At 31.8% G+C, this 15,359-nt stretch overlaps 1 pseudogene; it reads right to left on the bottom strand.

Moving 5' to 3' along the window:
• Window positions 1-5,152: 5,152 nt before the first annotated feature.
• LOC149252325 (large ribosomal subunit protein eL36y pseudogene) lies at window positions 5,153-5,702 on the bottom strand (annotated as a pseudogene).
• Between the last annotated feature and the right edge of the window lie 9,657 nt (window positions 5,703-15,359).

Below are 15,359 nucleotides of genomic sequence, written 5' to 3'. Positions count from 1 at the left end.
TTATATATTTAACCAAAATAAATAATATTGTAGGGTGCATTTTCAAAAACATGAATATAGAATTCAACATTAATTAAAATTATTTAAATGTTTCATATAGAAAAGTATAATTTCACATTGCTTATTTACAAAAAAATATAATTGATTATTCATCTTAACAAAAATAATTGTATATGGTATTATGAAAAAATTATCTTGATAAAATATAATTTTAATAAAATAATGATAAATAAGCATTTTAAGTAATATACATGTAAATATAAAGTAATGTGTTTTTAAAAATGTATATTTTATTTATAAAAATATGTATTTTATTTGAAAATGCATAATAGTAAGGCAAGTAGTATACAATTTCAAATTTGATAGTTTTTTAAGCTATTATACAATATAGTGAGGTGAATGTTGTGGATTTATTTTAATGAGGACAAAAAAAAATCATGTATGATATAATTGAGATGTCTGTAATTTAATTAATAATTTCTCACAACTTGTAATAGATTTATAATAATATAATATGATATTATATTGGGTTTATAATATTATATTATATTATATTATATTGGGTTTACAATAATATTAGGGTTTGCGATTAAGGTTTATTACTATTGATTTAGGTCAATCATATTAGAGTTTATAATATTAGGGTTTATAATATTAGGGTTTATAATTAGATTTCATAAAATGGGTTTACATTAGCACAACCATATTAATAAATGTGATTGTATATGTACTTGATGTACTTATATCAATCACATTTCTTAACATGATTATGCTAATAATACAATAATTCATAATTGTATTAATGAAATAATTCATAAATGTATTAATATATTATTATTATTATTATTACATAATCACATTTCTTATAAATAAATTAATACAATAATCCATAATTCATAAGGCTCAATTTTACTTCAATTTTAGTCAACCATATTGAGCCTTAGTTAACCATGGTCAACCATAGTTGACCTTGACCATAGTTTTATTACATTTGCTACATTGACCTAAATTTACTAGGTTGAATTAGGTTTATTAGATTTAATATTAAATATTGAAATACATTGTCAAGAATGTTCACCCATAGTGAACCACAATTGACCATAGTTAACCATAATCAACCTTTACATAAAATCATATACACAAAGCATCATGTCCAACCATTGGCAACCTAGGTCAACTATGGTCAATCGTGGCCATATTCGATGAAGGATAGTCACTATAATCAACCTTCAAAACCATGGACAACCGATGCTCAACATGGTTAAAAAAATTTAAATAATGAATCCATATAGGTGTGGAGAATTTTTAAATAAAAGAGGAATAACATGTTCATAGAGTTTGTTTAACCCAAGATTTCAAACTTCCAAGTGAGTCCATCCTCAAGGGATACACCAATTGTTTAATAGGATATTAATGATGTATCGTAGAGCTAAAATTTTGTATGTATATAGCTTCTGGAAAGGATCAATAAGAAATGATTTTGTCGGCAAGGTTAAAAATTGTTAATATGGTCAAATATGGTCAACCAAGGTCGCCATGGTAGAACATGGTCAACCATAGTCTTCCATTATTAAGACAGACAACCATAATCTATCATAGAAAAAGTATGGGCAACCCTGGTCAAATTAATCAAACCATGTTGACCCATGGTGAACTTGGTCAAACCATGTGACAAATGCCGCAATGTAACAAACATTGTTGCATTGTGACAAAAAATTATCAAACATTGTAACGAGACAAACATTGCTGAAATGTTACATTACATTGCAATTTTTGGGATGTCATAATGTGACATTACAAAATTAATTAAACACGTTTAGTAATTTGGTTGACTATGTATGAAGTGTTTGACTATGTTTAACACTCAACACTATTCATCTTAGATCAAACATAATTGCTTGTTAATATTATTGATTAATATTAATAGTCAACCATAGTCATCCACATTAGACGCACATAGTCAAACAAAGCTAACATTTATAGTACATGTTTAAATAGTTGACCATGTTCAAACTTTTTCAACCTTATATTTACAATATTTAATAAAAGTGGAAATTCATTCATAGTTGTCCTCTATCAATATGGTTTTTCTAGCATTTATAACATTTGGATTTATAGTATTAGGTTTTAATATTTTTGTTCATAATATTTTGATTTATATTATTGGTTGTTTAATTTAAAGGGTTTATAGTATTAGGGTTTGATATATAGGGTTTTATATTATCGTTTCTAAAATAGGGTTTGCTGGAATCATGATTATCATTAGACCAAAACCTATCGGTAGTAGTCTTTGATACAATCTCCAAAGTTAGGATCCACGAGAGGAAGTTAGTCCATGTCATGAAACACATCAGAAGAGTTGAACCCAATATCCAATAATCATCCCCCTAGCGTGATTCGAGTGAGTTTTGAACTTGAGACCTATTGCTCTCATACCACCTTGTTGGAATCAAAATTGTCATTAGACTAAAATCTACAGGAATTAGTCTCCACTACAAGAGCTAGAGTTAATATCCACAAAAGACAGTTAGTCCATGTCATGAAACACATTGGGAGCACCAGACCTAATTTCAAACAATTACATCTTAACATATCTTCTTAGTAAGAGTGTTATTTCTTCCACTATTAAGTAGGGCCAGTGCCCTAGTTGTGAGCACTTTGAACTCACACTTTACAAATGGAGAGAAAAAACCCTTACATAGTTTTGAGCTCAAATCCTTTTACTAAATATGATTTTTTTCTTAGAGCCACAATTTACACAAAAACCTCTCTAAAATTAGTATGAAGTGGTTTAGATCCATTTCTTCTTCAAGAAAAATAAATTAAAAATAGTTTCTCCTAATCACCTCCTAAAACAACCCAAACAAAGAGTTAACAATGAATGGTTACATCAAATGGATACTCAGAGGTGGATACCTTCTTATCATTAACTAACAAGTTGCCTTGAGTTATAGATCTCATGAATTAATATACAAAGCGATTATAGCCACCCCAAAATTGGATTGTGCTGAATAATTGTGTGCAACTAGCATTCTTTACACTTGATTGCTTGAAACAATCATGCCACATTCCATACAACCAAGCCCCATGATAGGAATATCTCTTCTCATAACACTGTCTATAATGGCTTAAATTTTGTGGTAAATCACATTGTTTTTTTTTAAGGTTAGGGCATTCACTCTTCTAGTTAGTAAACATCTTGCCATTTCAAATATCTTCCTTGAAATTTGTGCTGAGTGGATAATCTACCACTTTGTGAGTGATTTAATCCTTATACTTAACTTTATTTAATATTAAATGAACATGGTGGTTATTACTAAGTGAAGTTATTCACTTTATTACTGTGCATATTTTTTGAGTTATAACCACTAAAATCATATAAATTAAATGGCGAGTAAAGGTAGATAGGCATCAAAACAATTATCTCATCATACATTTTTGTTGAATATTAAAAAAGAATAAAAAGAAAAATAATTAATTAGAAGCTTTATCTTCTTTATTATTATTATTAAAAAATTATATAGACATATCTATTTTTAAATAGGCATTTTATAAAATTTAATTTAATTACTCATAATTAATAGGTGGACAATAGGGATATAGGGACGATAGAATATAGTGTAGCAAGTAGGGTTACGATTTATGTCAAAGGTAATTATTTTTTTTTCTTTTATATTTATTTAAAAGAAATTATAAAATAAAACTAAAATTATATTTATGCATCACAAAATGAATTATAAATTTTAAAGCATGTCGTATTGAATTATAAATTTTGAAGCATGAATTAATCAAAGTTCTGAGCTTTCACCCATTCAGGCTGAAAATTTATTTTAATCAAAACTAAGACACTTGGAATTGGATGTCACACTAAATTTGAAATTTTTCCGATAGTTCAAATCTTCTTCTAAACGAAAGACAACACTTGCTAAAGGTGTTGTACTACTATATTGTCCCTCTTTCCTGCAGTCAAATTCCAATATGATTTGATGAAGAAAGAGATGCTCTGTATCAAGAGGATATGCCAACATTTATTCCTATTCTAATTGTGGAAGAAAATGACTCAACTAATGAAGAGGATAGTTCAACTGTTAGACAAGCCTTTAGTTTTCTCTGGAACATTTTCTCCTCTATCAATGTCGGCCCTGCTTGATTTATCACAGAGTTGATTGAGTGAGTGCTAAAGTGGAGGCTTTCACAATTTGTGATGAAGTTGCCCTTCCATATTTTGTTCAATATTTTTAGGAGACTATGTAAAGATGAAATGATAATTGGAGAAGAATCACCTAATAAGATCATAAAACCCTCTCCACACAAACTAAATATTCCTTCTATGGTTGACTTATATTTTGCAGGAATCAAATTCTCTCCTACTGATGACGACCTCACCATTATAAAATTTGATGACAAAATTGCCACACTTTACCTCCCCGCAGTAAAGTTGGATACCAACACAAAGGTAATCCTCAGAAATAAGGTGGCATTCAAAGATTTTGTTGCACCTAGTGTGCCTATTTTTAGGAAATATACCAATTTCATTAACGTTATGATCGACAGAGTAAAAGATGTGAAATTGTTGAGAGAGAGAAAAATTGTTTTTAACCATCTCCAAAGTGACGAAGAGGTAGCCAACCTATGGAATGAAATGGGTAAGTGCGTTTGGGTTGCAGAAGTTGGATATTTATAAAAAATTATAAAAGATGTAAATAGGTATTATAGTAGAAAATGGAAATTTGTTATGGTAAAGTTTATGAATAATTATATATTTAGTTCATGGAAGTTTCTCTCTCTTGTTGTTGCAACGATACTTTTGATAATCACTTGTTTGAAAGCTTACTTCTCCATGTATAATTGTAGTGATTGGGATAAGTAGTAGTGGTACATACCATTATCTTGCTCGCTATTAATGTTGGAACTATACTGCAACAAAATGGAGGATTTTTGTTTCAATTTTTTCTATTTGTCTAAACTTATGTGATTGAGGATTTAAATTAGACATCACCCAGAATTTGACATTATTCTCTTCATTCGTAAAATATTATACTTATCCCAAACTAAGGAGAAACACACCTAAACTCTAAAATATAAAAAATTCCCAACCACAAATCTATAAATATTACTTCTTCTCAATGGTACGAGCAACCCTCCATAAATATTACTTCTTTTTCTTAGTGGTACTAGCAGCCCTCATATTTCTGATAACGTTGGACATCTCCTCTCGCTTCTTCTTGGCCCTTTTGTGGGTTCCCAGTGTCTTCTTTTCCACTTTCAGAGTATGCTTATCCTTCCCTACCTTCATTAGCTCAATGATCCACTTCTCACAAGGAGAAATATGCAACTTCCCTTATTAGCCTCCTCGGTGATCCACTTCTCATAAGGAGAGAAACCTGCAACTTCTCATATCAGCCTCCTCACAAAGTCTGTTTGTTTTCCCCTCTTCCCTTTCTTAACAAAGGGGTGAGGTGTGAGCTTGAGCTTGGTGACTAAATGCCTTTTGTTGAGGTCTATGAAAACCCCTGATTTTTGTTGCACAAGCGCTGTGGTTTTTCCTAGTAAAATATTCTGCTTATTGCATCATCCCACACCCATATTAATTTTGGGTAGTTGTAAACAATTATTTTTGGATCTCCACTACCAATATCATCCAACGATGAAAATTATTTTAATCGTCTAACACAAAAATCTACGATTTCACAATGAGACATGGTAGTAGCTGGGGATTTCTTCTCAAATGGAAACGCCTTACGACTTAAAAATGTATAGGGACAAGATGTAAACAAGTGTAATATCAAGTTTATTAAGTGCTTATTATCTTAAATTTTTATATCAGTTTAAAATTATATTAAATTATGTTTAATATATATATTATTTATAATTATTAATTACTTTTTGGATAATGTGCAAGGACTAAGAAAAAACACTACATATTACACTTGTTAAAGATTAATAATTTATATATTTGAAATCGATTTCCATTAGAACATTTTAAATTTTGTATCACTTTTCCATAATGAAATTATTTTCAAATAAGATCCATAACCACTAAGATGCTAGTCCTTGTCTAAACGGAAGTAATAGTTTTAGGCATTGCCTTGTTACAAAATGTAACTATGTTTGGTCTTCAATAATGTACTTGAGTCATTATGTAATGTACTTGTCAAAAGAATAAATAAAATAATTTTTATTATTGTAACAATGACTTATTAAAGCATGGGTCATAACTATATTAATCAAAGTCCCCATTGTGGTCTCCTAGGATTAATATTGTGTTTATAGAGTCATTGTATATTCAAAGAAACCCTTCTTAGGCTTTTGAATCATGTAAAAAGGTTTTGTATCAAGTCAAATATGAATTATGCACCCTCCACATCATGTCGGCCTAAGAGATATCAAGTCAACCTAAGGACCCACATTCGACCCATAAGAATATTATATATACAAGGAGGTCGAAGTCATTTGGAGTATTCACTCTCAAGCAAGTTTGATATCGCAAGAAGAGCTAGAGAAGTGTGAAGTCTATCCTCAGGAGGTCGAAAGAAGTGTGAGTTTGGGGAAGTCTATAGAGAGGAAGAAAATCAATATTTTGGTGCCTCTCTCTCTCTCCATTTCGTGGTTTGGATTGGGAGATTGAATTCTCCTAAGATTTCATTGTTACTAGAAGCTGCATGTTTCTGTAAGCTAATGCCTAGTCGAAGTTGCTGGAAGGGTTCGAAGATCTGGGAGGCTAACATGATGTGGAGGAAAAGTCTATTCTTGGTCTAGGGTAAAGAATCTCAACGAATACTATTGAAAGGAAGAGTTTTCTTGACTGGGTTTTCCCCTCTAAGGGGTTTTCCCTGGCATGTTCCTATATCTTGTGTCTCTTTTTTTGTGATCTTCATACACACAAAATATGGTAATTTCTCAATGAAAGATAAGATAATAAAGGATTAAAATAAGCCAACATGCTCACAAGTAATTATCAAGAAAGGAGAGTCAACCCTTAATATAATATCTTTAATTTTCCAACATGGTATCAAATATAAGGTCAAGAGAAGTCGAAAATGACTTTATTGGCATGGATTCTCCCCCTATGGTGAACTACATAATATTAGGTTACAACAGTGTTGGAAGCTGGATCAAGAAGGTCATCTATTACTTTTTCAACAAGGTTAACATTCAAGGATTCTTGGTTTCCCTTATAGGTTCTCTTATAGATGAAAATGCATGGATCATTGATAGTGGAGCATCTAGACACATGACAGGTGAAAGCAGACAACTTCATACACTACCAAAGGAGCCATCCTCTCATTCAGTGGAATTGGGTGACATCAAAATCTATGTTGTTAGAGGCCTCGGATCAACATCATAGAGGTTGGATAATGGATCGAAGCTACATATCGAAAAAAAATTCTATGTTCGACGTTTGAAAAAGAATTTAATTTCTATTTCTTGTTTAGAAGATAAAGGGGAAAGAATTTCTTTCGTTGATGGAAAAGTATTGGTTTGGGGAATATAATCTAGCATTGATAAAGCTAGGTTTATTGGAGTTCATGAAGGAAGTCTTTACCGGGCCAGTACACCATCTCCTCAAGCTTTGGTTCATATGGAAATAAATCCCATTTATCTATGACACATGAGGTATGGTCATCTACATTACAAGGTTATCCCTACTCTTAGTCAACTGGTTCATGGTATTCCTAATATGAAGTTAGATCATGAAGGTGTGTGTAAAGGATTATATTTGGGGAAATATACTAGAAACCCATTTCATAATAGTGAAACTATGTCTAAAGAAATATTAGACCTCATCCATTATGATGCGTGTGAGCCCATGTATGACAAATCACTTAGAGGTCATATTTACTATGTAACATTCATTGATTACCATTCTAGGAATACATGGACCTACCTACTCAAAACTAAAGAAGAAGTATTTGATAAGTTCAAGGAGTTCAGCCCTGAAGTGGAAACCCTAATGGAAAGAAAGATAAAGACTTTGAGGTTTGACAATGGTGGGGAATAAAATTCTAAAGGGTTGATTTCATATTGTAAGGATGCAGGTATTAAGAGGGAGGCCATTGTTCCCTACTATCCCAAACAAAATGGATTGGCCGAAAGGAAGAATAGGCCAATTGAGGAAGGCATTTGAACTATTCTCGTTGATCAAGGTCTACTAAAGTTCTTACGGGGTGAATAATGGATGACTGTCGTATACATTCAAAATATAAGTCCTCATAAGAGACTTGATAATACTACACCTGAAGAAATATTCATAGGGAAGAAGCCGAGTGTGGGTCATCTCTAAATATTTGGAAGTCCAACATATATCCATGTTCTGAAAGAGAAGTGAAATAAGTTCGACTTGACAAGTATGAAGGGAATATTCATTGGTTATAGTCTTTCATCAAAATCATATAAAATTTACACTAAGGAAGGAAGACGCATTTAAGTAAGAAAAGATGTCATATTTGATGAAAATCAAGCTTACAATAAATCAAAGGATATTACTATTGATTTTGATGAGGAATAAGTTCTCGTATTTGAAGAAGAAGAAGTTCATCATGAGAACTCTACTAAAAATGTTGAAGAAGAAGGACCAAGTGAGAATATTCAATCGGTGGTTGTCCCAACCACAAGGAATAGGCCAAATTGGTTGACATTTACATCAGAAGATGTTGAAGGAAATGAAGTTGTCAAAGGTTCCTCCAGGGAAAGTAAAAAACTGATGAGGTATTATGGCTATGTTGCATATATGACAAAGTTAATTGAAGTTTAACCATCTACATTCAAGGATGTCGAACATTAAGAGGTTTGGAAGAAAGCTATGCAAGAAGAATATCAATCCATCATGAATAATGGGGTTTGTGAGATCGTTCGTAGACCTAGTGACAAATTGGTTGTCACAACAAAGTGGATCTATAAGATAAAAAATGTTGTTGATGGAAGTATAGACAAGTACAAAGCAAGGTTCATCGCAAGGGGTGTCTCTCAAAAGGAATGTGTTTACTATGAAGAAACCTTTTCACCTACAACAAGTTACACTACCATTAGATCATTGGTTTCATTAACTGTTACATTTTTTTGGAATATCCATCAAATGGATTTTAAGACAGCATTTCTAAATATGACCATTGATGAGAAAGTGTACATAGAAAAGCCTGAGGGATTTCAAGTGAATAGCATGGACTCTCATGTTTGAAAACTTAAGAAGGCCTTATATGATTTGAAACAAGCACCAAGGGCATGGTATGTATGAATGGATGCATATCTACTTAGAATTGGGTTCGTGAATAGTTCTTTTGATCTGAATCTCTACATCAAGGTCGTGAATAATGAGCCCATAGTTATTCTACTATACGTGGATGATCTCTTCAGGTGTAGAGTGAAGAATTCAAGAATGCAAGAAGATGTTGGTAGCTAAATTTGAAATGAAGGATCTAGGAATGATGGACTATTACCTAGGTCTAGAAGTATGGAAAAGACCTAGGGAGATATATTTGGGGTAAGGAAGGTACATCATCAAGTTATTGTAAAAATTTGGGATAATGGATTCCAAGCCAATGAATACTCCTATGATCACCAACCTCAAGAAGTTGAGGAGCTCTAATTCTAGTCTCATGAATCCTACCTCATATTTTCATTTATTCTGTTCCTTAATGTATCTAGTGAATACCATTCTAGATATATGTTTTGCAGTGAGAATTCTTAGTCAGTTTTAGTTAGAGCCTCATCATGATCACTGGATAGCTTCCAAACATATATTGAGGTATCTTCGTGGCACTATACATCACTACCTAAAGTATGATAGTAAGGAAGTCAAGATAATTACCTTCATAGACTTTGATTAGGGTGGTAGTGAGACCAATGGAAGGACCACTACTGGAGTTTGCTTTAGTTTAGGAGTTGCAATGATATCATGGATGAGTAAGAAGCAATATCACATTGCATTGAGTAGTGCCAAGGTAGAATATGTGGTTGCATGTGAAGTAGGAAAAAATGTTGTTTGGTTAGGGAATCTTCTGACATATTTGTTGAAGAAGTCTTTGGGTCCTACTATGATTAATTGTGACAATCAAAGTTATATCAAGATGTTTGGAGATCCCATGTTTCATTTGAGGACGAAACATATCAATAATAAGTTCCACTTTATTAGGAACTTGGTACAGGATGGGATCATGAAGTTAGAGTATGTCCCAACAAATGAACAAGTAGAATACATACTAACAAAGGCTCTTCTTAATAAGAAGTTTGAATATCTAAGTAACTTGTTGGGTTTGGTAGATATTGGTGATTGTATTGGTGATAGGAAATGGAAGTGATTTGTTGCGGCTTTGCGAGGGAAGCGTTCCCTGGGGAGACATCTGGCCGACACTCTATGTTGATGTCTAGATCCCGAATTTGAAAATATGGTGTTGATTATTGAGCTTTGTTTTGGATACACGTCTGTATGTTTGGGTTGGCGGTTAGCAAGTAAGCTTCATGGTACTTAGAGGGGCTGAAATCTTGAGACGTCCTTATTCCCACTTGGACAGATTTCCATGGTCAGGAATCTGGTCCATGGCATTGCAGTGCCTAAAATTTCTTCATGCTTCATATAGTTTGCGATCTTCGATTATATGTGTACATTATAATACCTCCATAGTTAAGAGCGAGTTTTAGAAAATGTAACTATGTTCAGTCTTGAATAATGTACTTGAGTCATTATGTAATGTACTTGTCAAAAGAATAAAGAAAATATTTTTTATTATTGTAACAATGACTTATTAAAGCATGGGTTTCATGCTTGGGTCATCATTATACTAGTCAAATTCACCATTGTGGACTCTTAGGCTTAATATTGATTTTAGAGAGTCATTGTATATTCAAAGAAACCCTTCTCGGGCATTTGAATCATGTAAAAAGGTTTTGTATCAAGTCAAATATGAATTATGTACCCTCAAAATCATGTCGGCCTAAGAGAGATCAAGTCGGCCTAAGGACCCTCATTAAACACAGAAGAAGCCTATATATACAAGAAGGTTGGAGTCATTTGGAGTATTCACTCTGAAGCAAGCTCGATATCTGAAGAAGAGATGGAGAAGTGCGAAGTTTGTTGTGAGGACGTCGAAAGAAGTGTGATTTTTTGGAAGTCTATAGAGAGGAAGAAAACTGATATTTTTCTACCTCTCTCTGTCTCTCTCTGTTTCATGGTTTGGATTGGGAGATCAAAGTCTCCTAACATTTCACTATTTCCAGAAGCTACATGTTGACATACGTTGTTGCCTACTCGAAGTTGCTCGAAGGGGTCGAAGTTCTAGGAGGCTGACATGGTGTGGAGGGAAAGTGTGGTCTTGTTCTAGGGTAAAGACTATTGAAGAATACCATTGAAAGGAAGAATTATATTGATTGAGTTTCCCCTCTAGGGGGATTTTTCCTAGATGTGCCTATATCTTGTGTCTCTTGTTTTGTGATCTTCATAAACACATAATATGGTAATTTTTTGATGAAATATAAGATAATAAAGAAGTAAAATAATCCAACACATTCACAAGTAATTATCATGAAATGAGAATCAAACCCTAATATAATATCTTTGATTTTCCAACATGTCTAACGAGACCACAATTTCACGACAATTTTTTTGCCAGAATTCAACAAAAATTTCTTCAAGAAATATAACTTTGGGAGTGTTTAAATCTTTTTTTTTAAGGCAAAAATGGTTTCAACACCATCAAGAACTCTTGGGGCACCCAAAATCCGAAAGATTTACAACTGTAATGAATTTTCTCAAAAACTTGTCAGAATTTCTATTTTTTTTTACCGAAATTGTGGGTTATTTAGACTATGCAATAATTTTAATGCAACATGATTAGATAATTCAAGAGTTTTTAAATGTAAAGAGAGTAGTGCAGTGGTTGGTTGGATTGATATTTTCTGATTGTCTTCAATGCTGAAAAACTCAATTGAGTCCTTCTAAAATCAAAATGATTATTGATTTCCTTCGGCAACTCTACTTTCGATATTGGCTCACTCAGTTATATCAACTTTATGTAAGCCCTTTGGGAAAAGGAAGTTGATTGATTGAAGTAGGTATTGGAGGAGCTGTTATAAACAATTTTATTTTGGTGATAATAATATAAATTCATATAACATTGAAATCACAAAAATGTTGTAGACAAAAACTTTTTGTGGATTAAGACATGACTCATGAGCATGACAAAGATGGTTTTTATCCTTGTGCATTAAGATAAGAGTATAAGAAGGATTTCTTGAAGGTCATTTTATCCCCAAATAGTTTATGTGCTTGTTGAAAATTATATTGAAGATCATTTTATCTTCTTACTTATTTGAAAGAATGAAATCAAAGGATAACCAAATTAACAAAAACACTAATGAAACTTATGTTGAAAGTCATTTTATCCTCTTACCTAGGTCAAAGAATCAAATAAAAACATAAACACCTTAACGGAAATGTTAATCCACATTGGTATTGAAACTTAGAACCTTCTTCAAGTCATGGATGGAGAGTTTGGACTAAAACCAAGTTATGAGGGGAAAGTGGAAGATCGTTATTAATGATAATATATATTTTTATAGTAACCCAAAAGCATTGCACATAAATTTTGGAAGGCTCAAAGAAAAACAATAATATATATATGCATGAAGGAATTACAACAATAATTATTAAAGAATTATAGCTCCCCATGTGACTAGTATGGATTTGAACCTGGTTGAGGAAATAACAATCATTCAACTAAATCACTAGAGATAACTACCCTCTGCCCCAACAACCCCCCCCCCCCTCGCACCCACCCCCCCCCCCCCCCCCCACCCATATATATATATATATATATATATATTTAAAAATGAATATTAAATATAAATGTAAATTTTGTTTTTCATTTGTTACCGGATTAATTTCAAGTGAATCTATGATCAATTTTTATATTAATTAAATAATTTTTTAGAAGTAAAAAAATAAAATACAATTTATAGGATAAATTATTATTATTTAATATTGGGGTGAAGTCTAGATATTATAATTTTTTGTTTTGGTTTTACATTGTTTGAAATGTATTTTTGAATTCATAAATTGATTTAGAATTTTGAAAATCTAAAGGAGCGTCAACAAAATTAATTTGAAAATAAATCCTAAAAAGAGAAAAAAATATAGAATTGCTAGACTACTTTCAATATTTAAAATTAATTTCTTTATAGACATGTATAAACATTTGTAGGTTTTTAGAACTTTTGTAGCATAGATTTGTACATTCCTCTCTTCTTCTTGAAGGGGCTTTCTCTGATGGTCAAATGTAGCATGCTATGTAATACCCACTAGATATCAATTTTTCTTAAGAGTCAAATATTTCACCCAATGATACGTACTATAGAGTACTCACTAGGCACACATTTTGCTTCTTCATCACATAGCAAATCTTAAGAGCACATAGCATTTTCTATTCCTAACCGACATCCACAATCATATTTATGAATCTTTTTCTCATTTTTATAGGTCCTCTTAGCATTTATATATATGCATAATAGATCTTTGATAAGAAATCCCCTATATCTATCCATCCCCCTGCATAAAAATATGGATTAATGCTAATCAAAACTTGTGCTTTGGGATAATCGAAACCTAATTGATCATGACAGAACCTATAGGAAAATAGGAACTCAATGAGTCAAGAAGAAAGAACATGATAGGAGAGTCTCTCTTCTTATCAATCTAGACACAAAGAAGCATAAGCATAAAACAATCCATTATTGTGCTAGCAAAAGAAGTGTTACAAAGAAAGTGATAAAAAATATATTAGTCCTATTTTCTATGAACAAGAGCAGGTTATAAGGTACAATAATATATGACTAATTTCAATGATGGGTAATTCAAATTTTAGGAATAATTTTCTTGGAATTAAGGGGTTGAAAGTTCAATATAATTTGGTCATAGATTATTGATGTAAATTCATAGTGAAATATCGTTAATGCAAGAGCTCCCCTTCCAATCCCATTTTCCTCTCCAAAATGACCCTTTGTTACTTCCCTCTTTATCGTGTTTCTCACAACCTAGATGATTGCTTACAATTTGTTCATTGGAAAGGCTATAATATCATATGGTTTGTGATGGTGCAGGCATGGGAATAAATAAAACACATAACTTGGATTACAAGGAATTTCTTTTACTTAAAAACATTGTATCAAATGGCATGCATCAATGCATAAAATCTAAAGAATGTTTTTCTAGTTAGTTGCTGATGAGCTACAAAAACTGGTAAGTTGTACATTCAAATCAATAGACTAGCATTCATTTGATGAATTTCTATCTACTATAGTACAAAAATATTCATACTTTAGATATTCATCATAGAAATTAACTTTACATTATTCATGAGTAGGAGTTATTTGTATGAGTTCATGACTAGTGTATACGGAGGTTCCCAGGAATATCTACAGCGTAAAATAAAAATCCAAACAAGGAAACCTCTCTTAAAATGGGAATGTCAAGTGTTAATGGGATGACCTCTTAATCCACATGACCTCCCACTAATTGTATTCCAAAAAAATTATGTGCGATTGGATTTTGTAAATAAAAAAGCATTAGAGGACAAAATAAAATTAAAACAAACTAGAATAAATGATCAATGTTACTAACAACACACCAAATTTAAGTGGAGAACATAGAAATAAGAAATACCATGAGGGAATGACACTTAATTGAATGTAGCACCATGGGAAAATACTACATTCTCCAAATCATGACTCCCTACTTGAGACAAAATAGAAGCTTGAGTAAATATTTTTCTATTGTTTCTATCTCCTTCTTGCTAATCCTCCCCAAAATGTTCTTTTTATCCCTTGGAAAAATATTTGGTAACATATAAGTTGGATTATCTAAAATTTGTATTTTATCTAACTGTAGTGGTCCATCATCTATCATTAAAGAATTGAATGATATATAGCATCAATGTGCTAATAATATAGTTCTATAATTAGAGGGGTTGTTTTTATCCTAACATTTAAAAGCATGTGGGAATTCATAATGTTTCATAAGGCATTAATCAATACCTAAAGCTACTAAAATCCATCATAATTTAAGAGAAAAAAGACATATCCCTCTTAATTTTGAAGTTTAAAATATCAAAAGAATATTTTCTTAATTTATTTGATATTTTTTCTATTTTCTAATAATTAGCTGTTTAAAATTAGCCTTATTTTATTACTATTTTTTTTTTTCATTTGTTACATTCAACTGTTAGCCATAATGTGATATTCGCTAACTTTAGTTTTCCATGGATACGAATTATATAATATTTAAAGGAAGTTTAATACAAAGTTTATGCACTAGGCCTACAACTCACAATCATGACCTAGCCTACACATCAGTGGTGGCCTCAGGCCGT

Source organism: Pinus tabuliformis, chromosome 7 (assembly GCF_031772625.1).
Source record: "Pinus tabuliformis cultivar Carrire ecotype Pingquan chromosome 7, CPIR1, whole genome shotgun sequence".
Classification (NCBI taxonomy): domain Eukaryota; kingdom Viridiplantae; phylum Streptophyta; class Pinopsida; order Pinales; family Pinaceae; genus Pinus; species Pinus tabuliformis.
Note: the sequence above shows the minus strand (reverse complement) of the source record. Positions and strands in the feature narration are given on the sequence as shown.